Source organism: Dipodomys spectabilis, unplaced genomic scaffold (assembly GCF_019054845.1).
Source record: "Dipodomys spectabilis isolate Male_0828 unplaced genomic scaffold, ASM1905484v1 ptg000386l, whole genome shotgun sequence".
Taxonomy (NCBI): domain Eukaryota; kingdom Metazoa; phylum Chordata; class Mammalia; order Rodentia; family Heteromyidae; genus Dipodomys; species Dipodomys spectabilis.
In genome coordinates this window covers 226,943-249,262 of record NW_024871063.1, presented here as the reverse complement: position 1 = coordinate 249,262, position 22,320 = coordinate 226,943, and the positions used below count along the sequence as shown (strand labels likewise).

At 35.3% G+C, this 22,320-nt stretch overlaps 1 pseudogene; it reads left to right on the top strand.

Moving 5' to 3' along the window:
* Positions 1-22,320, top strand: part of LOC122096685 — a 219,660-nt pseudogene that overhangs the window by 191,709 nt on the left and 5,631 nt on the right.

Here is a 22,320-nt window from a genome sequence, read left to right as displayed (position 1 = left end):
TTGTTCCAGCATTTAACATTGAAAATGTGTTTGTTTTTATGGGCAAGATGTGACTCCTGAAGGCAGCAGATAGAAAGATCTTGTTTTTTAAACCAACTAGACAGTCCAAGACGCTTAATAGGACATTTAAGTCCGTTAATGTTGATAGATAGGACTGCGAGGTATTTGGGAGTTCCTGCCATATTATCCACCTTCTTGGGGGGCTGCAAAAACTGGGTTTTTCCTATGGTTCTTGGATTCTCAGTTTGGGTGCAGTTTCTTGGCCTTTATTGTGGTCTTGTTAGTTGTCTATGAGTAGGACATCTATAAGAATCTTTTGTAGGGCTGATTCGGTGGAGATGTGTTGTTTCAATTTTTCTTTGCTATGGATGGTTTCTATTTGGCCTTCATTGATGAAGGAGAGTTTAGCTGGGTACAGTATTCTTGGTTGATAGTTGTTTGTTTTTAGGGCATGTCATACATCCTTCCAGGCTCTTCTTGCTTTGTCTCTGCTGAGAAATCTGAGGTGATTCTAATTGGTTTCCTTTTATAGGTGATTAATCTTTTCTCCTTGACAGCTTTAAGGCTCTTTTCCTTGGTCTGAGTTGATCCTGTGTGGATTATAATGTGACGGTGGGATGCCTATTTTGTTTTGGTCTATTTGGAGTTCTAAAAGCTTCTTGTATCTGAATAGGCCTATCTTTTTGCATGTTTGGGAAGTTCTCTGCTAGGATCCTGTGAAACAAATTTCATAGACAATTCACTTCTGTTTCTAGGTGATCTTCTACACCAATTATCCTTAGATTAGCTCTTCTGAGGCTGTCTTCCAAGTGTTGGATAGATCTATCATATTTCTTGGACTTGTCTTGGATGGTTGTATGTTCTTTCTCTATAATATCTAGGCTGTCTTCAATCCCCGAGATTCGATATTCTTCATGGTCTAACCTGTGTCAAGACATTCTTCTTTGTTTTTTATTTCTTTCCTTCTAATTGGTCCGATTTGATAGCTTCAAATTCTTTGTTGAAGCTTTGTTTTAGATCTTGTATTTACTTCTTTTCTTTCTTAATTTGGTGGTCAGTGTTTATTCTCAAATCACCTTGTTGATTGGTTATGGTTTCCTTGGACTCCCATTCCTTCTGTAGGGTTCCATTCAGCATTCCCTTTGTGGTCTCCCTGACTTCCTTCAGCTCTTTGTTAGTGGAACCCATGAATGCCTTTAGTGATCTTGGTGTATTTTCATCCTGTTCTCTCAATTCCTGTATTACTCTTTGCTTAGCTTCCTCCCATTCATGCCATTCCTGTAGTTCTCTTTGAGTGTTCTCAAGCTGCTCACACAAATCCTGTATCCATTTTTGAGTAGCTTCCTCAAGCTCATGATATTCCTGTATAAACCTTTGGATTGCCTCCTCTCTCTCCGTATCACGCTCATACAGAGTCCTTTGTTGGTTTTCAATCTCTTCCTGCATTGACCTTTTGTTTGCTTCCTCTCTCCCCTATCATGCTCATACAGAGTCCTTTGTATGTTTTCAATCTTTTCGTTTATCATATTTCCCAGCAGTGTTTGGGAACTCTCCTCTGGATTATTCATTATCTGTTCTGTCCGTGATTATCATGAGTGGGAGTGGAGATCCCCGGACTTGCCATTTTTCTTGTGTTTTTCCGGCTTGCTCTGCCCATTTGGGATTTAAATAATACCAGTTTTGTGCTAGAACTCTATCTTAAGGCAAGCATCAACCAAAGTCAGAATTTCCACAGTCAATAGTCTGCAGATACTATCTAGTTCAACAGATATATATTAATGGGCTACGAACCGCAGAGAAGAATTTGGAAAACCAGAAATTATTAAGTTTAGGGAGTAATGTGGGTAAAAAGTAGGAATAGAGTGATGTGGGAAGGTACAGGGAAAGTAAACTTAACTAAGTCCTAATCTCAGAGCAGGAAATAGTTTGGATAGGATGAAAGTAGAGAGAGAGAAAAAAGAAGAAATAGAAAGGGAAAAAAAGAGAGCAGAAAAAAATAGAAAAGTAAAAATTACAAATATTATGCAGACACGAGAACAAACTATTCAAAGAACATGAATATAATGAGAGAAGGGGAAGGATATAAAGGAGATGTGAAAAATTTAAATATAAAAATACCTAAAATATTATATAGGTATAAAGAGGTATTAAAGGTATAGAGGTATAAAGCTGCTATTAAGGGATTTAAGTCTCAGAAATTTTGAATTGAGTAATAAATTTGTGGATTATGTGGGTACACAATGGGAGATAGGATCTAATAGTCAACTACAGGTTTATCTGAGGATGTGCAGAACAATTAGGTCACATAAAGAAGAACGAAAGAGAAGAAAAGGTGAAAAGGATTAGAAAGAAAGAAAAAAAGATCAGAAGTTCAGAAGAGCTAAACAAAAAACAAAAAGAAATTTAAAAAAAAAGCAAGAGAAAAAAAAGAAAGAAAAAGGCACACACCCATGTATCCCTAAAATAAAAATTATAAGAGGAAAAAAAAGTTAGTAGAAAACAATTTTTTTTCAAAAAAGGTAAAAGTTAAAAATTAAAAAAAGTTTTACGAAAGAAAAGAAAATTTATAAAAGGAAAAAAAAGAAGCAGAAAAAAAAAGTTCTTTGATTTTTTTGGGAAGGTGGGAAAAATCCTGTATCTCCCTTGTGTCCGTAATCAGCCTCTTGTTGGAGTCTCTGGTCTGCTTGTGGTCCTGTGGCTTGGTTGGTTTCTTAAGTCCGTTTGTTTGGACAGGCAGAAAAATGCTCTGCTTTACCCAGGATTTTGCGATCCTCCTCCCAGGTTAGTTCAATGGGTGGGAGATCTGCTTTGAGTATCACAAAAGAGGGAGATGGCTCTTTCCTCAAGTTTGGAGATGAAGTGATGAGGCCAGGTTCTGGGTAGTGTTGAGGCCTTTCAGGAAACAGTAGCTTTTCCCAGAGGCTAGTTTGTGAGAAACTCACAGAGCCCAGACTGGAGCCACACTCAGGGTTTATGTTTACTGAATTTCAATTGATTTTCAAGGCTGCTAAAGGGAGGCGCAGCCTATGGTTCTGATTACCCAGTGCAGAAAGCCACTTCTGGGGCTGGTGCCTGAGCTAGGTGACTTTTCCCTGGGTGGAGCTGAGTCTGGCAGGTCAATTTAGGTTTTTGTGACCTGCTAAGTGACTCTAGATTTCTTCCAAGGCCTGAGTTGGTGCTAGCAGCTCCACTGAGCTTTGTCGGTATCCAAGATGGAGATCTCTGGTACTGGGGGAGGCGGAAGGGTGGCCTTCCCTCCTCTGCTCCCTGAGAAAGAGTGAGGACGTCAGGCTTCTACTCACTCCGTCTTGGTTCCTGGGTCATCTCTGGTCTGTGAACTGCAGGATGAAGATGTCTGCTCCTTGTCGGTTCTTGCTGGTGTTGATTAGAATCCGCTGCCCCGCTGGGTCTGGCTCCTTCGTCCTGGACTCTCTGTGATTCAGGTGTGGCGGGTTCGGCCACCGCAGCCACCGTTGCCATCGTGGCAGTGGCGGCTGCTGGCAAGAGCTCAGATCTGTCTCCTTGCCTGGCTTTTCCTTCTCTGGCCTAACTCTCTGTCCTGTGATAGCACACTTGTTGTGATTCTCTGGCTTAGGACTGGTCACTGGTACTCTAAAACTGCTTTCTATGCGAGAGCTTGATTAGCCTCCAGCTTCTCCTCCGCCATCTTCCTGGAACTCTTAGCAATCTAATCTTTGATAAGGGATTTAAAAAATTAAAATGAAAGAAAGACAGCCTCTACAGTAAATGGTGCTGGCAAAATTGGTTACTCACTTGTAGAAAACTAAGGCTAGATCCTTAGATATCACTCTGCACCAGAATCATCTTTAAATGGATCAAAGACCTCAGAGACAAAGCAGACATTCTGAAAACATTACAGGATGCAATACGAGAAACCCTAGGTCTTGTTGGACAGGCTGAAATTTTCTTAATAGAGACCAGAAACACAACAAATCAAAGAAAGGTTGGACAAATGGGATTGCATGAAATTGCAGAGCTTGTGCACGGCAAACGACATAGGTAGCAAGATCAATAGAAAGCCCACGGATTGGGAGATCTTCACGAGCCATACAATGGACAAGGGTCTCATATCTAAAATATACTTGGAACTAAAAGAATTATATCTATTTTAATGTCTGTTCTAAAGTTTACAGCATTTCTATGTGAAGAAATTCCTATTTGTGAAAAATAGGCTTGGAAAACCTATGATTTTACATTTCAATTCCAAAGTTCTAAAATGTATATAATAAAACGAGATAATATATTTTATGTGAATTACATGTCAACCAAAAAAAACTGTTGTTAAAAATACTCCACACAAAATCATAATACCTAGAAAGATGTTTTCTATGTTGGCTAAAAATGTGTCAACTACAGTTTTTGAAACAAAGATGTGATTCTGTTTATTTTGAATGTATACAACGATAACTCAGTCAACAAGTGTTTGTGATGACTGTATTACCTAGGAATTATGTATCGCTTATAAGTAATTGATATTTTCTGGAAGAAACTTTTATCTAATGACAGAAGCCACAAATCTATGCATCTGCATTTTATGAAAGACATATGTTACTTGCTCTATCCAATTGCTTTATTCTACTTTGCTAGGAAAAATGTGTTCTCGAGATAAGAACCAATAGTAGTGAAATGAAACAAAATACACAGTCATCTTGATTTATTTGTGAAAATAATAAATCAGATAAAACAATTCCACTTAAGGGACTCCAATGTTCTTGTCTATGAACATGTTCCTAAATGGCAACATCCATTGACTTTTTGGAATTTTAATTTTTACGAACATATGAAAACTAGAACAAGGAAACAAATATAGTCTTATAGCAAACCAGCCTCAGAAAAATTTTCTTAATTGTTTTTAAATTACAAAAGTATTAATACCATTAAGAAAATGATCCTTTCTATGGAAATCATTTAAAAATGTTTATCACTTATTATAATAAAAATACCAAACAAGAGTAATTTTATATAGTTATTACAAATATCATTTTATTACTATCATAAAAAAGAATAAAAGACCAGTCCCAATGTATTACCTACCTATCATTATTCTTAATTTGTAATCATTATGTAAATATCTTAAACAAACTAGTCATGTCTTTAACATAGACATAAATATTCTATACTTTTTAGAATACATTTTCCAAGGGAAGGTATTCATTTTTCTAAGAAATGTTCACAGCACTTAAAAGATGCTTTGCGAAATTAATGTGATATATTATTTGTTGTGGTTGTTGTTTGCAAAGCCTTGGCATTGTCCCTAAGCCTTTTTCTGCCCAAGAAAAGCACTCTACTACTTGAAGCACAGAGCTAATTCCTGTTTTTTAGTGGTTAATTGGAGATAAGAATGTAACAATTAATTTTCTATCTGGACTAGTTTTGAAAACAATTCTAAGATCTCAGCCTCCAGAATAGTTAGAATTATATGTGTGAGTTACCAGAACTTAGTTTGATGTATTTTGTTAAATTTTAATAATGGTTTAAGATGTTTGTTTCAGTATAATGTACATCATTCTACACATACATTTAGATATATGAAAATATTGCTGATGAAAATTCCCTCTAAAAATGTATGACTTTCTACACATAACCTTTATATCTATATCTATATCTATATCTATATCTATCAATCTATCTATCTCTTTATCTATATATACTTCTGAAGACAAACTTCCTCTAAAAATTTTATGCTGCTTTCAGCCACACTTTTCTCGTTTTTGGCATAGAGAAAAGTCATTGATTTTTGGGAGTTAATTTTATACCCTTCATTGTTGGTGGGAGTGTAAACTTGTTCAACCACTTTGGAAAGTCGTATGGAGGTTCCTCAAAAAACTCCACATAGAGCTCCCCTATGACCCAGCAATCCCACTTTTGGGCATTTATCCAAATGTTTACAAACAAGACCATACTAAAGCTACCAGAACAACTATGTTTATTGCAGCATTATTTACTATAGCTAAGATATGGAACCAACCCAGATGCCCTTCAGTAGATGAATGGATCAATAAAATGTGGTATATATACACAATGGAATTCTATGCCTCCATCAGGAAGAAAGACATTGCCCCATTTGTTAGGAAATGGAAAGATTTGGAAAAAATATATATTAAGTGAAATAAGCCAAGCCCAAAGAAACATAGGTCCCATGGTTTCCCTTATTTGAAATATCAAGTATATGTATGAGTCAAGCAGAAAAGGTCAGATAAGGTGATGTTAGGAAAATGAACCCTAAGATATGTATTTAAATGTTTTTTTCTTTCATGCATTTGTTTCTAACACATTTTTTTTTGTCTTTTTTGGTACTGGGGATCGAACCCAGGACGTTGCCCTTGCTAGGCAAGCGCTTTGCCACTGAGCTACTTCCCAGCCCTCTAATCCATTTATAAGATTATTTTTTTGTTGCTTCGTATGTCCCTCCCCCACAGTATAACCCCTGCTTTCACTTTATTTGATGTCGGTATAATTAGTGGAGTGGAAGGGGAAAAACAAGTCGTTTGAATAAGGATACAGGTGGACCTGTTGCAACAATGAGAAGTACAAGTTGACATGTCGAAAATGAACTTTACAACTTTGATGGGGGGGGAGATTGGGTGGGGGGGTGGGGGGAAGGCTGGGAAGGGATGGGAAGGGGAAATAAATGAGGAGGCTACAATGCTTGATAAGAAATGTACTCTTACCCAAGTAAATGTAACCCCTCTGTACAGTATTTTCACCATAAAAAATAAAAAAAGATAATAAAAATGTAATTAAAAGTAAAAAAATTTGTTACAGTACATTTGGTTTAGTAAACCAACTCAACTACAGCCTTTTCCTGATGCAACTACAGGTACACCACATGTCCTTGTTTCTGAGAATAAGAAAAAGTTGCCACCGGCCTTGTACACATGTATGATGTACATACTAACGGCCTTGCATTAATGAAGTCTTGAAATTCTAAATAATATCTAAATAAGAAGCTCCCTATCTTTATTTTCACATTTGGGGATCACTAAGTACCAAAGTTATGTAAAAGGCTAGGGTAAGTATATGGAAATGAAATCTGTCTCCTAATATTATAAAGATAAATTGCATCATTTTGAGTTACACTTTCTAAAATAGTAACAAAACGTAAAACAGAAACAAAAACTCAATTTTCTATCCTTCTTATCATTCCAACAGAAATTTGAGAATCCAGTAAAGATACAGCAATCCTAGGTTGGTATAGGATGTTATAGGATCACTAGATAGTGCAAAAAAGTTAACAAAAATGCATCTCCTGATACAAAGGAAACAAAATCTACACCTGTAGATTGTGATATAGGTAGAAAATAGTTTCTACTCTTCTAAGTCATTTCCTGTCAGGAAATGACACAAGGGTTTGCAGCTTATAACCCAGCAACAAATAATGCTTCTAAATGTAAACAATCATGATACTAAGAGTAATCAAGTCTACTCCCATTGCTATCGCTGATAAATAAGAATGATATTGGGGAATAGTCAATCTTCAGCATTTTCATACCTTTCCTTTTCTCCAACATGACAAGTCCTAGGCAAGATATGTAAAATATTAACAAAGGATTTTTTATATTTTTTTTATTATGCACACTAAAGCAAATACACTTTTTCTTTGCAAGCCTGACTTTGAAAGAGTCAGACCCTCACAATTATTTTATAGAAAAAACTTTAGTCCTTTGACTTAGGTATTTTCCTGCCTTTCAACGTTGCTCTCTATTATTTTGGCAACTACATAGAAAAACAAGATAAATCCATTAAGCTTATGTTGGATTGTTCAAGGTCAAGCTGTCTTCAAAGTTTTCTGTTCCCTTCTTCACTGCTAATTAAGGTTTAATTGTTGCTCTTTAAATGATAACAAAACGTGATACTTTAACATATATTCTCATTGAAACCGGTGAAAACAGGAAGTCTGCGATTGCTTTTTTAATTGTTTTCATATATTTTCCTTGGATATCTTCATTATTGCCTTTATTCTCGTCTTCTAATCAGGAACACAGTGTTACACAAAAAGATCTTCTTATGATATAGGATGTTAGGAAAAAAATAGATGTATAATTCATATCTTAAGAGACCGAGAAACTCAGAAGACATCTTGCTATTACTGGCATGGTTAAGATGACTTGAATGTGTTGGTTCCTCAGCTAAGTGAAATGCAATAAAATGCTACAGTTGTTGCAAACAATGAATATATCATATACTTTTCTGCTCCAATGAGATGAAATCTCTGACAAGGTTGGAGGGCATATCGATTTTATGGTAGAAGGGTTAACGTTAGAAATCCAAGGGAGATTACTAAAACAGCACTGTCTATCACGAATCAGTTCATTATACTTGTGGCATGTTAGTACATAAACATACAAATATGAATTGAGTGAGAAATGTCTGATTTATACAGTTGATTCAATGACAACTAAAACCAGAAAACACTTCTCTACATTTATATAAACTAGTATATCTATTGATGACTTTAAAAATTTTAGAATATGTTTTAATGTTTATGTCAAATTATTTGTTTATTTCTAACTATTTATTTTTAATTGTTGTCAGTCGTGGAGCTTGAAATCTGGGCCTGGACACTGTCCCTCAGCTCTTCAGATCAACACTAGTGCTCTACCACATGGGCCACTGCCAGTTTTCTGGTGGCTCATTGGAGATAAGAGACTCATGGACTTTCCTGCCTAGGCTGGTTTTGAACCATGATTCTCAGCTCTCAGACTCCTTCGTAACTATGGTTACAAGCATGAAACATTGGCACCTGTCTACCTAATTATTTTTAATCATTTATGAAATGGGGATTGGTAATCACATTCTTTTATATGTTGTGTAATGATCAAGCTATATCACATCGACTAATTTCTTTATGTAACATATCGTTTTTGTGAGACTTCTAAAAGTCTTATCTTTTGGCTGTGATAAAATATCTATTCTTAACTATAATCACTTTGCTTCTTGTTGCATACAATTGATATATTTAGTTTTAGTCTTGGAAGTCTTCTATACTCATATAAAACATGAGTTGTAACGTGAAAGAAATTTATGGTTCCATTACTTGCCTTAGGAAAACAATTATGCCTTTTGTTTATAATTATATTTCTGTGGGAATGTGTAAAATTCATTTATTTCACTGTTAAACTTGATAAGTTATATTATATCAAGTAGATTCAAACTTATATTTGAAAATTGCACACTTACCTCAAATACACTTCCACTTTCTTCTTCCTCATAATTAAAATAACAGTAAAGTAAAGCTTGGTGTTAGCCGTTCATTTGTAGAATCCTAGAAACTCAGAGTCTAAGGCCTGAAGATTTTGGTTCAATGGCAGCCTAAATAGACAAAAATGTGAAAACATATCTCCAATTGTCCAGCAAGAAAGAGAAGGTGAAGAAGTGGCTCAAGGAATAGAGTGTCATCAGCCATGAGCAAAACATTCAAGGGAGCCCATTAAACATTGATTTCAAGCCCTAAAAATGACCCATACACATGACAACAACAACAAAAAATCAGTAATGAAAATCAGTAATGAAGACAAAATAGTAGAAAAGATCCTGAGAAATGTTTTGTGAACATATGGAAGACAGAAGTCATTTGACAAGATTTTGATTCATGAGAGGGAAAAGTCACTGTCTCATTTGTATAATCTCATTGTACTTTTTGTGTTGAAACCTGGCTTCTGGATAACTTGTGAAAGAGTAGATTGGATTACCTGAAATAGCAGAAATTTCCTGTAACTATGCACCATCTCACTCTGCAAAAATCTAAAATTGTACCTATTAATTTAAATAAAACCTCATGATAGAAACAGTTTGGTTCACATACACAAGGATCCTTATTTTGAGGCTTCAGACCAGTGCTTTTGATTATAACCACTCCTGCTTTACCCCCATCCCCATGTGCATCTAAACCTTACTAAGCTGCACCAACCCAAGGCTTTGAACTACAGCCCCTTGCCTTAATCTCGTTTTTCTCCTGCTTCAATTCATTTCACATGGTATCTCTGTCTTAGATTTAGTTGCTTTCATTCTAATCTCCACCAAAAAACTCTTATATTCATGTCAACACACTATAAATAACCTAGTTAGAATAGGGAGTAAAGCTTTAGAATTGGCTGAGGCTCCCATTTGTATATTTACTCCCTAATAAATCTGTGCTACACTATCTCTTTTTTTTCCGTGGTTTTTCAGTCAGACAAATGATTGATTTGGTTTGATGTAATTCCATTTATCCAGACTTATTTTGGAAGTTTTGACCCGTGCCAAGGAGCCCTCTTGTTTCCCCTAACTATTCCTTTAGTATTCTAATGGTATCTGGACTTACATTGAGGTCTTTGATCAATTTGTAATCGATACTGGTGCAGGGGGATATATAAGAATCTAACTACAGTTTTCTGTGTACAGCCAATTCTATCAGCACACTTTTGTGAAGAGGCTGTTTTCCTACCATCCTGTGATTCTGGCTTCCTTATCAAAGATTATGTGCCTATAGGAGTGGCTTCCTTTCGGGCCTTCAATTCTGTTGCATTGATGGAATTCTGTGCTTTCATTGGAAAGAATGGCATTACATCATTCCTGAGGAAATGGAAAGACTGGAAATTAGCCAGATCCAATTAAATATATGCTGCATGGTTTTCCTCATTTGTAATAACTAGATATGTCCATAAATCTACAAATTAATCCAATAGATAGTAAAGGACAAATAATTACAATTGGACATGATTAACAACACTCTAAGCATTTACATAGCAAGAACAAGGGAAGCTATTTTTAGGAGAGGATCAAAATGGCTCAATAGCTATGTGCATATGACCACATAAAGTGTTGCTTGTTGCAATCAACTCTAAGAATCAATCTAACATGAGAAATACATATATCTGTATATAATTTTCATTGATGTCACAAAATTAACTTACTTTCCTGTAATCTCAAAAGCAAAGTTTTAAGTTTAGAAGATAAAATTGAGGAAAGTTTTCATCTCATAAACTAAAATATATAAGGGAAAAGGTGGGAGAGAAAAGATAAGATGAAAAGTAGAGTGCTATCAATTTAAGAATTCATAAACAATTTCCAAAAATGTACAAGAGAGCTGGGGTAGTTTTAGTACTAGATTAATATATACAAAGCCATGGGTTCAATCTCCACGAAGGCCTAATAATAAGTTAATAAATAGTAATAATAAAATAATTCCTTGAAATAAATGCTTTCATATTAGAGAGGCCTGAATCCTGACAGTAAACACAATACTCTCAATTCTTGTATCCAATGACATGAAACTACAAGAATGAAGAGGAAATAGTTTCCCTTTTCTATCTTTTCCTGTCCTTTTCTGTTTTCTTCTTTTCTTTTTTCCTTTGGCACTACTAGTCCATGAAGTTGCTAAGGCTCTGACCACATTAGACTTTTTTTTCAGCTGAGGTCCTACTTTTTGGTCAATCCTCCCTCCCTGGAACAATAATTTCTTACCTATGGCTTCCACAAACGTGAGATAACAGGGAAATTACACCATATCTAGCTCTCTTTGTTTTTTAGTCTCTCATGAATTTTTTTTTTATCAGATCTGGCCCTGGATATCAGTCTTTTAAACCTCTGCCTTCTAATTAGCAAGGTACATTTCATCTCAAGCTTGGACCCAGACTATTTTTGAGTGTAAACATTTAAAATTGACTTTTTTTCCCTAGATATCATTAAATTTAATTGAGGTTAGTATGAGTCTTTATCATGGTATAAGAAGAACACAGAGAAATCCCTTGAATATTTTTTCAAATTTATTTAAATATTTCTAGTATGACATCACAAGTAGGACAGTAGTATTTCACAAGTAACTTATGAATACTTCAGTTATTTTAATTATTTTGTGCACATATTAAGTCCAATATAGTTTTATCAACTCTATGTGAATATACCATATAATGTTTTATTATTTGAATCTTATTCTCCAAACCTCCAGGTTAAAAATATTTTTAAAAGTGAATTGAATTGTGGTTCAACTCTCTATTCAACTATCATAATTTATTTTTTTGAACATTTTTATTATCTTTAAGTTGTTGTACAAAGGATTTGCCATTCGCTCAAACAGTTTATGCATACAGAGCATCTTGATCAATGTCACCCTTTTCAATACTCTCATCCACTCCTCCCAATTAACCCCAGTCTTTAGGTATCTAAATATTATGTTATGTATGGAATTACTTGCCATTTAACAAAGCAGTTTATGTGTACAATGCACCTGGAATTCCGTTACCACTTCAACATCTTCATCCCCATTTCACACTACCCCTTGCTTTGTATATTTCAATTCTGGGAAGTATGCAATGGATTCTTGCCTGTGTTCTATCCTTTTCCACTTCAAATTTTTACCCTTCTCACATTGCCCCCCCCCACTTTCCTCTCTTGTAGTACACATTTACTGGTATATATTTCATTAGACGTTGACTTAATATATTAAGGGAATTAGAGTATTTTCACTCTCCATGGACTCTGACACTTCAAATATTTCATTTGTACCTCCTTGCATACCATGCAGTGTGTTAACTTTTATGATTATAGGCATTTTCTATCTACCAGAAATGAGGAAAATCATGCCACCTAAGTTTCCCTGGGTCCAGTTAATTTCACTTGGCATGATTATTTCTAAGTTTTCCATTTTCCTTAAGAATGGTGCAATATTATTCTTTTTGATGGATGAATAGAATTTGATTATGTATGTATATATATTTATACAGATACATATATATACACATACATACATATATACATACTTGTAAATAGGGATCAAAAATTATGTATATATAATTCATACACACACACACAATTATTGATCCTTTTTTAGAATGAGAAGCATCTGGGCAGATTCCATAGTTGGCTTCAGAAAATAATGCAACAATGAACATGATTGTGCTGGCAGCTCCAGTGAGGCCTTCTTTCTGCTCTATTGGATAAACGCCCAAAAGTTGAATTGCTGTATCATAGGGAGTTCTCGATTCAGTTTTGTGAGCCACCTCCATAGTGTTTTCCAAAGTGCATGAAGAAGATTAATTTCCACCAACAGTGTAGTACAGTTTCCTTTGGCCCGCATCCTTATCAGTATCTGTGATTGTTCGTTTTTATAAAAGACATTGTAACAGGGTTGAGATGAATCACAGCGTTGTTTGGATTTGCCTTTCTTTTATGAAGAGAGAGGTATCTATTTGTCATTTAAATTCTTTTTCTAAGAAATTCTCTTTAAGCCTTTATCCAATATATTAATTAGATTGTTGTTTATTTGAGAGCCTATTTTTGTTGGGTTTAAATTTTTTGATCTCTCAATATGGGTTAGTTATGAAAATCCTTGTCTGGTGCTTAGCTAGTAAAAATATTCTTCCATTCTTTTCTATTTCTATATATCTTGCTAACATTTTCCTTTGCCATGAAGAAACTCTTCAGTTTCATGCAATTCTATGGATTAGAAAAGAATTATATCACACCATTATTCATAAGGAAATGGAAAGACTTGGAACAAACTTACATTAAGAGATATGGAGGTCAGTTCCAACGTTTATGGAATTCAGTGGAAGTGAACACACAAAATTCTATATCCTCTGGGACACAACAGCACAGGCAATAGTCAGAGGAAAATTTATAGCTTTGAGTATGTACATCAACAAATTAGAATCAGCACTAATGATGCACCACTAGGTCCTTGAAAAACAGGAACAAGCCAATCCAAAAACCAGTAGACAGAAATAATATAAATTCGATCAAAGAAATAAATTAATCAGAGTCTCAAAAAACATACAAACAATCATAATTGACTTTTATCTACTAGTAGCTCACAAATTCTCCCAATAAATGTCAATGTAGCTACTTCCAGTGATAGACTCAACCAGCTCAAACCAGTGAACAAAACAAACTTCTAGCATTCTAAGAAACAATGCTTTAATTGCTTTTCTAAAATAAATTTATTCTGTTGTTATCATTAAGGTGATTTATACAGGGATTGCAATTACATGAGTCAGGTAATGAGTACATTTCCTTTTATGAAATGTCTTCAGTTCCCTCACTTGTTCTGAGTCCCTCCCTCCTGTCCCCACCCATATGTTAAATAGTTCACTTTCATTAATGTTCAATGAACTCCACTGCTGCATTTTTTCACCTTTTTCCCTAAAGCTCTGTGCCCACCTCACATCCTGAAGACATACAATGGATATAACATGCATAAAGTAAGGAGACAGAATCACCACAAAATATAAACAACAATAACAAACACAAAACCAAAAAAGGAGTATTCTGTTTCCATATCTCATACTTTGTTTCAGTATGTATATCATTTTATATATATATATATATATAATTATATATATATATAATTATATATATATATATATATATATAATTATATTTTCTCATAAAGTCAATTCTGGGAATAAGGTGATAACATAATTTTGCTTTGTATTTAAAAATGCCTTTTATTTTAACTTTAAAGTTGTAAGTAACACAATTAAAGTCCTAGTGAAATTTGAAGGTTCGGATTGAAAATTAAATTTTCAAAATGTCTAATAGTTCCATTTTGACAACCAAAATCAAAAACAGGTATGTTTTATCCTGAAGTGTATCATTATTTTATTTGAAGAAACTAAAATAAATGTAATATTAATTCAGTGGAAATAAAAAAAGACATCAAATACTTATAGAATGCATCAATTCCATAGATTTTGAGATTTATTGATAAAATTAATAAAACTTGTTTTAAGTAGATTACTTAAGATATGAAACAAGTGATAATTTTCTTTGCTAGGTGAAGTTGATATAGGAATCAAAACCCAAAGATTCCAGAATTCTGTGTGCTTGATACGTGTCAATTTACACATATGCTTGGCTTATCTCAATGTTATATGAAGATAACTGAGAACAGGAGTAGAATAAAAATTCACTCAAAATTTTAGCTTTATTTTGTGATTAAATATGTCTTTTTTAATATCTCTTTATTTTATTTGAAAAATCTGATAAATTTATTTAAGTCACATCAACAATAATGAGAAATAAACAGCCCCTAGCTCCTTAAAAGACGTGAGGAAGCTAATCAAAGAGTAATACAGGAATTGCGAGAGCAGGATGAGACTAGAAAAGATCAATCGAGGCTTTCATGGAATTCATAAATAGACAGCTGAAGGAATTCTGGGAGACCCCAAATGCAATGGTGAATGGAGCCCAACAGAAGGAATTGGAGTCCAAGGAATCCATAACCAATCAAATTTGAGAATAAATACTGACCATCAAATTAAGAAGGTAAAGAAATTCATACAAGATCTAAAACAAAGCTCCAACAAAGAATTTGAAACCATCAAAGCTGACCAATTAGAAGGAAAAGAAATAAAAAACAAAGTAGAAAGTTTTGACACAGGTTAGACCATGCAGAAGATCGAATATTGGGGCTTGAAGACAGCCTAGATATTGTAGAGAAAGAACACACAACTATCCAAGACAAATCCACGAAATATGATAGATCTATTCAACATTTGGAATACACCATCTGAAGGCCTAATCTGAGGATAATGGCTTTAGAGGAGCAGCTGCAGACAGAAATTAATGGTCTAGGAAATTTCTTTAAAAGAATCCTAGCGTAGAACTTCCTAAACACGCAAAAAGATAGGCCTATTCTGATACAAGAACCCCAAATAGACCCTACCGGAAAATTATATCCCACCATGACATTATAATCCCCACAGGATCAATTCAGACCAAGGAAAATAAGATCCTTAGAGCTGTCAAGGAGATAAGATCAAACATTTATAAAAGGAAACAAATTAGAATAACCTCAGATTTGCCAGCAGAGACAATTAAAACAAGAATGGAATGATGTATATCATGCCCTAAAGACAAACAACTATCATCCAAGAATACTGTACCCAGCTATACTCTCCTTCATAACCAGAGGTCAAATAAAAACCTTCCATAGCAAAGAAAATCTTAAACAATATGTCTCCACCAAACCATCCCCACAAAAGATTTCGTCATATAGAAAATCAAAAAGACCACAATAAAGGCCAAGAAACTGCACCCAAACTGAGAATCAAGAACCATAGGAAGAACCCAGTTGCCGCAACCCCCAAGAAGGTGGATAACATGGCAAGAACTCCCGAATACCTCTCATTCCTAATTTCCAATATTAACGGACTTAACAAAGACTGTCTAGTTGGATTAAAAAGCAAGATCCTTCTATCTGCTGCCTTCAGGAGTCACACCTTGCCCATAAAACAAACACATTTTTGCATGAAAGGAAAAGAAAAAAAAAACATTTCAATACTTATCTAGGGGTTCATTAAGGTGGACCCATTGCAACAATGAGATGTACAAGTCATTATGTCCAAAAACGAACATTACAAATTTGGTGGGGGGTGGGGAGAGGAGCAGGTGGAGGGAGAGGAGGAGTGTGGGAAGGAATAGAAAGGGGAAATACAGAGGAGGCAACAATGCTTGATAAGAAATGTACTCATTATCTTGCCCATGTAATTGTAACTCCTCTGTAAGATATTCTCACAATAAAATTAAAAAAAAAAAAGAAAACAACAACAACAACAAAAAACATATTTTGAAAGTGAAAGACTGGGACAAAATCTACCCAGCAAATGGCCCACATAAACAGGTGGAAGTTGCAATCCTAATATCAGATAAAATAGACTTCAAATTAAAATTAGTGAGATAATATAAAGAAAAACACTACATACTAATTAAGGGATCTCTCCTCTAAGAGAATATTACAATTCTAAATATCTATTCGCCAAACAATGGAGCACCCAAATTTTAACCAAGAGACATTACTTTCCCTCAAGTTTCACATAGATGCAAAGCCATTAATAGTCTGGGACACCACTATCCCCACTAGATCGATCAACTCAGCAAAAACTCAATAAATAAAAATAAAACAAAAAACAAAAAAGCTCAAAGGTCATTTAAACTATCAGTTAATGTAGGTGCTCTCAACTTTCTTCATCAAATCAGTCACCTGTAATACAGCAAGCGAAATTATATTTAACTTTTGGAAACTAACTTCATCAACTATGAAAAAGTTTCATTTGAAAAGCATTTGAATGCTGATCTGTTAGGATGTTAATGAGATGTACATGTCGTTATGTCTAAAAACGAACTTTGCAACTTTGTTAGGGGGAGGGTGGGGATGCGAAGGGATGGGAAGGGGAAACAAAGGAGGAGGCAACAATACTTGATAGGAAATGTACTCATTATCTGCCCATGTAATTGTAACCTCTCTGTACGGTATTTTTAAAATAAAAAATTTTATAAAAGAAGAAAAAAAACTCAACAGATCTAAACAACTGCATAGATCAACTAGATTTAACAGACAATCTACTGAATATTTCAACTAGCAGCGTCAGAATACACGTATTTCTCAGCAGCACACGAAACATTTTCCAAAGTATACCACATTTTAGGTCACAAGGCAGAAGTGCAAATTCAGAAACATTGAAGTTATACCATGCATTCTCTCAGAACACAAGGGAATACAATTTGAACTCAACAGAAAAAGCCACCAAAGAAAGTACTGTAACACATGGAGCCTGAACAACACATTGTTTTTTTGTTTTTAATTTAATTTTATTTTATTTGTGAAAATACTGTACAGAGGGGTAAAAATTACATGGGCAGGATAATGCATACATTTCTTAGGAAGCATTGCAGCCTCCTCCTTTGTTTACCCTTCACATCCCTTCCCAGCCTCCCCCCGCCCCCCCCACCTAATCCTTCCCCCCCTCCCTGCACCGACGCTGTAAAGCTCGTTTTCTACATTACAACTTGTACTTCTCATTGTTGCAACAGGTCTACCTGTATCCTTAAACGACTTGTTTTTCCCCATCTCCTCCACAAGTTATACTGACATCAAATATAGTGAAAGCGGTGGTTATACTGTGGGGGAGGGACATACAAAGCAACAAAGAAATAATCTTATAAATGCGTTAGAAACACATGCATGAAAGTAAGAAAACAGGGCTGGGAAGGAGGCTTAGTGGTAGAGCACTTGCCTTGCATGCTCCAGGCCCTGGGTTCGATTCCTCAGCACCACATAAGCAAAAAGAAAAAAGCCAGAAGTGGCGCTGTGGCTCAAGTGGTAGAACGCTAGCTTTGAGCTGAAGAGCTGAGGGACAGTGCCCAGGCCCAGAGTTCAGGCCCCACGACCGGACCCCCAAAAAAAAAGAAAAAAGAAAAAAGAAAAGAAAGAAAAAAAACTTTAAAATACATATCTAAGGGCTCATTTTCCTAACATCACATTATCTGACCTATTCCTCTTGACTCATACATATACTAGATATTGCAAATAAGGGAAACCATGGGACCTGTGTTTCTTTGGGCCTGGCTTACTTCACTTAATGTATTTTTTTCCAAGTTTTTCCATTTCCTAACAAATGGGGCAATGTCATTCTTTCAGATGGAGGCATAGAATTCCATTATGTATATATACTACATTTTCTTGATCCATTCATCTACTGAAGGACATCTGGTTTGGTTCCATATCTTAGCTATGGTAAATAATGCTGCAATAAACATAGTTGTGCTGGTAGCTTTAGTATGGTCTTGTTTGTAAACATTTGGGTAAATGCCCAAAAGTGGGATTGCTGGGTCATAGGGGAGCTCTATGTGAAGTCTTCTGAGGAACCTCCATACTGCTTTCCAATGTGGTTGAACAAGTTTACATTCACACCAACAATGAAGTAAGATTCCCTTCTGTCCACATCCCCTCCAGCATCTGTTGTTGTTAGAGTTCTTGATTTTTGTCATTCTAACTGGAGTGAGGTGGTATCTCAACGTTGTTTTGATTTGCATTTCTTTTATGGCTAGGGAGGTTGAGCATTTCTTCATGTGTCTATTGGCCATCCTTCTTTCTTCTTCCGAGAAGTTTCTCTTTAAGTCTATAGCCCACTTATTTATTGGGCAGTTGTTTCTTTGAGGATTTGTTGTTGGGGGATTTAATTTTTTGGGTTCCAAGTATATTTTAGATATGAGACCCTTATCCGTTATATGCCTAGTGACAATCTTCTCCCAATCCGTGCTCTTTCTTTTGATCTTGTTAGCTATGTCCTTTGCCATCTGAACAACACATTGTTGAATCACCAGTGGGTTGTGGAAGAGATTAGTAAAGAAATTCAAAAGTCCATGATATTCAACAAAAATGAACATACAAATTACCAGCTTCTCTGGGACCCAGTAAAGCAGTCAATAAATAAGGAGATATGAAACCAACAATTCAAGGAGACATTTGATTATCCTTGAAATAGATTAGCAAAATAAACCCCAATACAGTAGATGGAAAAATACCATTAAAATTAAATCAGAATTAAATGAATTAAAATCCAAAAAAAACCCTAGAATCAACAAATCGTTGGTTTTTCGAAAAACTTACCAAAATTGACAGATCCTGAGCAAATCTTACCAGAAAAAACAAGAGAACACAACCAAATAAACAAACTCAGAGATCAGAATGGAAACGGTACCACAGAAACAAACAAGATTCAGAGCATTATAAGGGAATACTTCTCAAACCTCTTGCTAATAAGTTTGAGAATCTTGCAGAAATGGAACTTCTCCTAGCAAATATCGACACGCCAAAACTAGACTAAGATGAGTTAAACCATCTTAACAGGCCCATATCAAACATTGAAATAGAAACAGCAATAAGAGAACTCCCATCTAAGAAAAGCCCAAGACAAGATGATTTTACAACGGAATTATAAAAGGCCTTCAAAGCAAAGCACACACCAATACTCCTCCAAATCTTCAAAGAAATTTTAAAAGAAAGTTCAAGACTGAACTCATTTTATGAAGCCATCATAAACGTAATCCCATAACCAGGCAGGGACTCAGGAAACAAAGAGACTCATTTCTTTGATGAACATTGATGCAAAACTTTTCAACAAAATTTTGGCCAATCAACTTCAACAATTACTCCAAAAAATTATAGACCACAATCAAATAGGACTCATTTCAGGGATGCAGAGCTGGTTCAATATACACAAATCAATTAATATAATTCATCATATCAAAAAGAACAAGGATAAGAACAACATGGTTATCTCAATAGATGCAGAAAAACATTTGACAAGATCCAACATTCCTTCATGATGAAAGCTCTGGAAAATCTAGGAATCTAGGGAACATTCTTCAATGCAATAAAGGCTGTATATGACAAACCTACAGCCAGCATTATACTAAATGGTGAAAAACTAAAGCCATTTTCTCTTAACTAAGAAATGAGACAAGGATGTCCACTCTCTGCACTTCTCTTCAATTCAGTATTAGAATGCCTAGCTACAGCAATAAGACAAGATGCAAACCTAAAAGGTACAGGAATAGGGAAAGATGACGTAAAACTCTCCCTCTTGCAGATGATATGATCTTGTATTTAAAGAAGCCCATGGATTCCACTCTCAAATTATTCATGCTGATTCAAAACTTTGGGAAAATAACAGGGTATAAAATTAACCCTGACAAATCAATGGCTTTTCTGTACACCAACAATCATAAAAGTGTGGCTGAAATCAGGAAAGGAACTCCATAATAGCCTCACAAAAAATGAAATACCTAGGAATTAACCAAAGAAATGAAGGATCTCTATCATGAAAACTATAAAAACCTGAAAAAGGAAATCAAAACAGAACTTAGAAAGTGGCAAAAACTCCCATGCTCCTGGATCAGAAAGATCAAGATCGTGAAAATGGCAATACTTCCCAAGGTTATCTACAAATTCAATGTGATATCCATCAAAATTCCAACCTCATTCGTCAAGGGAATCGAAGAGGCAATCCAAAAATTCATATGGAACAATAAAAGAACCTGAATATCAAAATGATCCTTAACAGAAAGAGCAGTGCTGGAGGAATATCAATACCAAATTTCAAACAGTATTACAAAGCTATAGTAATTAAAACAGCTTGGTACTGGCACAAGAACAGGCCTCAGGACCAATGGAATGAAAGTGAAAACACAGAAATGAACCCACAGACCTATAGCCATCTAATCTTTGATAAGGGGGTTAAAAAAAATAGAATGGAAGACAGCCTCTTCAGTAAATGGTGCTGGCAAAATTGGTTAATCACTTGTAGAAAACTAAAGCTCGATCCTTATATATCACCCTGCACCAGAATCAACTCCAAATGGACCAAAGACCTAGTAATCAAAGCAGACACCCTAAAAACATTACAGGACAGAATTGCACATACCATAGGTCTCCTTGGCAGAGGCTGAAATTTTCTTAATAGAGACCCAGAAACACAACAAATAAAGAAAGGTAGCACAAATGGGATTGCAAGAAATTACAGACCTGCATGGCAAAGGACATAGCTAGCAAGATCAATAGAAAGCCCACGGATTGGGAGAAGATCTTCACTAGCCATACAACAGACAAGGATCTCATATCTAAAATATACCTGGAACTCAAAAAATTAACCCCTCAACAACAAATCCTCAAAGAAACAATGGCCCAATAAATAGGTGTACTAAAGACTTAAAGAGAAACTTCTCTGAAGAGGAAAGGATGGCCAATAGACACATGAAGAAATGCTCATCCTCCCTAGCCATAAAAGAAATGCAAATCAAAACAACATTGAGATACCACCTCCCCCTAGTTAGAATGGGTATAATCAACAACTGTAATATCAACAGATGCTGGAGGCAATGTGGCCACAAGGGAACCGTATTGCATTGTTGGTTGGAGTGTAAAAATATTCAACCACTTTGGAAAGTAGTATGAGGTTCCTCAAAAGACTCTATGTACAGTTCCCCTATGACCCAGCAATCCCACTTTTTGACATTTACCCAAATGATCGAAAATAAGACCATACTAAAGCTACCAGCACAACTATGTTTATTGCAGTATTATTTACCATAGATAAGATATGGAACCAACCCAGATGCCCCTCAGTCTATGAATGGATCAAAAAAGATGTGGTATATATACACAATGGAATTCTATGCCTCCATCAGAAAGAATGACATTGCAGCATTTGTTAGGAAATGGAGAGACTTGGAAAAATTATATTGTGAAGTAAGCCAGGCCCAAAGAAACAGAGGTCCATGGTTTCCCTTATTTGCAATTGCTAGTATATGTCTGATGCAAGTAGAAAGGGTCAGATAAGTTGATATTAGGTGAAATGAAACCCAAGATAAGGACTCAAATGGTTTTTCTTCCTTGCTATTTTTTTCTAGCATACTTACATTATGATTTCTTTGTCGCTTTTTATGTCCCTTCCCCACGGTATAAGCACTCTTTTAATGTTGCTACAATTTGGGGAGGGGAAGGGAAAAATAAATTGTTCAAATAGAGAAACTGGT